Genomic DNA, 3,467 nt, shown 5'->3' with positions numbered 1-3,467 from the left:
TAGACCCACTGAACCCCAAAGGCTTGAAAGTTACCCCAGAGGTCTTGCAAATGTTATGTAGTAATAAAATTTGTGCTAGGCATTTTAATAGAGGAAGCGTCTTCATACTAACTTTGGCTTTCCTAACCATGTTCCCAGTGAAACATTAGAATCTCTGAGAATGAGAAAGATTGACTTTCAAACATTTTAAATGCAAAATTATTACAATGCAGAACAGCTGGCTCAAAACTGTAGAAACTGAATGTCTGAATGGCCCTTCATTAGATGGGGAAAGCAAAGAGGTTAAAATCTGCTCTTTAACATTGTTTTTCTACCAACAGTTAATAGTGGAGGCTGCCTGTTTAAAGATAGGACATGGGGGCTAATCACTGATGGCAGAATGTAAATGGGAAAAGAATTTCAAAACTGTAAGTTTTGGACAATGGATTGACAAGGCTCCAGGTAGGAAAGAAATCTCATTTCACTAGGGAGTGATGTAAGGTTAGAATTCCTAGGTTGAAAATTCTGACACAAAATTCTTTTTATGCAAAAGTTAGAGAGAGAGATTTTGGGTTAGATACGTTGTCTCCACTAAATGCCTCCCAACAGTCAAAAATTAACTTGTCTCATGGTGTAACTTTTATGTGAAAGAAAATAATATCTTTGTAAAAAATTCCAAATAAAGGAAAGAGTATTTATTTGCAGTCAAATCCCTCCCATACAGTGCCACAAGTATCTATTATTGAGGGACAAAAAAGTCCATTATAGGTAACAATTTATAGTGAAATCTTTAATTCCTCTTGTTTCACAGAAATCACAAAAACAAACCTTTTTAAATTACACTACTAATTACTAAGACAAGGAGTGACTGTGTTAAGGAAACCTGCATACCTAGGCTGTAAAAATGCCCACAACACTGCATAGAAAAAAATATGAAAGACATTATAGCTGTAAAAAAAAAAAAAATTGTAAATTCTATAGATACAAATCGGAATTCCTTGTGTCAATGGCCTGATGAGTTGTCACAGACCAGAATTAGTCTAATGATAATCAGGTAACACTGAGATGTAGCCTCAAGCTGAAACTTGTAGCATACATAGGATCTCCTCTAAATCTCATCTCATTGTCAGTCTCCTTATGAAAAAAAAAAAAGTCTTAAAACAAACAAGACATTTTTTAAATGAATTTGAAAGTTTAAAGCCTACTTTTACCATTCTGATGAATTATTTCCTTCCTAGCCCATGCAGAAACTTATGTGTAGTCTCAACAATGCACCAAGATGTAATAGTATCCCTTTGTCTGTAATTATACCCAGAGATCTTTGCCTTAATTAAAAAAAAAGTAAGAAGCTGAGAAACAAAGTTGAGATTAAAGAAAAAAAAAAAGCACGAAAAGAAAGCTCTCTGTCAATCAAAATAAGGACTCAAATGTGTTTCCCACTATGAGGTTGGGGTTCAGGGTTATTACAAACTAGCAAGAGAAAGAAATGTTTTCAGTCAGTGGGCTGATTTGAAGATCACGCGATTCAGCTTGGCTCAGGGTCTTGGCCTGAGAATAATTAGAAAGCTTAACCCAAGAAACTTGCCTAGAAATAATCAGGAGGTGTAGTCATAATTTATATCTACTGCTCAGCACATCTCATGACCTATCAGAAGCTGATGTAAAAGTTTGGCTCAAGAATTTGGCCCAGGCTTAATCAGGGACTAAAACAGTAATTTATAAAGGCTGGACTCACACTCCAAAAAGAAACAAATATGCCAACCAGAACCCACCAGGACTCTGTGTTTATGCCAAAAAATGGACAATAAACTACTTCCTGGGAGCCAACTGATTACACAAAAGACAAAGGTATTTTTGTGCATTGGCTGGTTCCCTTATCACAGTGAGACAGAGTTTTGCACAAGATTTGTATCTGAATGGACTGAAGCTTCTTCTGTCTGTGACAATATGGACCTCAAGATACAACCCTCTGTGTTAGGTATCTTATTGCTCTCTGCAGACAGATATTTTTAAGGCTGTTTGTGTATTATGTATAAATGAGAAATGAACCAGCAGACTGGTGGATTTCCAGGGACCAATTCCTTGCTGCCTCCCTAACTCAAGCTAGCATTCTCGTCTTAATAACTCTGTGAAGAACTTCCTGAATGTGGGCACTTCAGATTTTACAATAGGAAACATGACGAGTCATAAAAGTAGAAGAGTAAAGACAAGAGAAGAACAGGACTCTAGCTAACACAATACGGTTTTGTAAAAATCCAAGTCGCTGAGTGGCACCTGCTAACTGCTAACACTGTGGCAATCCCAAGAAATGCTTAGAAAACAATAGAAAGCCACCTGAACACTCTCCAACCAGTGGTGGTGACCCCTGAAGGGTGTGCTGATTAATGAGGCATACACCACTGAGTCCAGGACCAATATCACAAATGGTCCAGCAAGACTGATAGTTCCTAGAGATCAATTCCACAGCTCTAACAGCTGCCATCCTCTTTGGGTTCCAAACTCTTCAAAATCCTTGGATGATTCTGAAGGTGGAATGGAGGAAAGTAAACTTTCTTCTGGAAATTGGAGTGGGTGTCTTTGTTCTGCTTTTCAAACTTGACTTTCTCTACTCCCCTAATGTGACAATGATGGATGTGTCAGCAAAAGACCTTTATAGAATACTTTCTCAGCCCCTTAGTTATAGTTGAAACAACTTTCTGTTTAGTCATACCAATTTAATAATTCCTGAAAGTCCCACGGTATTACTAGGTAGAGATATTGTGGTCCATATAGAAGCCTCCATATGAGTGGCTGCAGGACAAACTCTTTTTCTCCACTAAGTGGAAACTAATATTAACTAAGAAGCATGAGATATCAAGAGAAATGTTGCTGGGTTACAATCACTGTATGCATCTGTATTTAACTTAAGGATTGCACTATCTTTTCTGGCCAGAAGCATTATTTCCCAAGCCAGAAGGTAGAAAAGGGCTAGAAGTCATTATAAATAAGCTGTAAAACAAAGGCCTTTTTAGACCCTGCAACAGTCTGTATGAAACCCCAAATATCAAAGAATGTCATTTTTTAACATGCCCAGAGATCCGATTTGCCTGGATCTCAAGAAGCAAAAAGTTTAACCAAGTCATAGGTATTGGGGGAACCAACCCCTGATATTTCAACCTTAGTTCTTTTATATTTTCCCTAAGTGTCAGGCAGTCTTATAAATAAAAGGATAGGTTACAAAAAAAGAGAGAAATTTTAAAGCTGTGTGTCTGGGGGAGACATCACATGTCAGCAGGTTTTGTGATGCCCCCTGAGCCACAAAACCAGCAAGATTTATTAGCAATTTCCAAACGGAAGGGAGTGTATGAATAGGGTATGGGAGACAGAGATCACATGCTCCATAGGGCAATAAAAGACCACAAGGCAGAAGGTCAGGGTGAAATCACAATGTCAGGGTCAACCTAGAATTAGTAATGAAGTTCCGTGTCCTGCTGTGCATGCAGTGTCAT

Source organism: Pongo pygmaeus, chromosome Y (genome assembly GCF_028885625.2).
Source record: "Pongo pygmaeus isolate AG05252 chromosome Y, NHGRI_mPonPyg2-v2.0_pri, whole genome shotgun sequence".
Lineage (NCBI taxonomy): Eukaryota > Metazoa > Chordata > Mammalia > Primates > Hominidae > Pongo > Pongo pygmaeus.
This window is presented reverse-complemented; position numbering follows the sequence as displayed.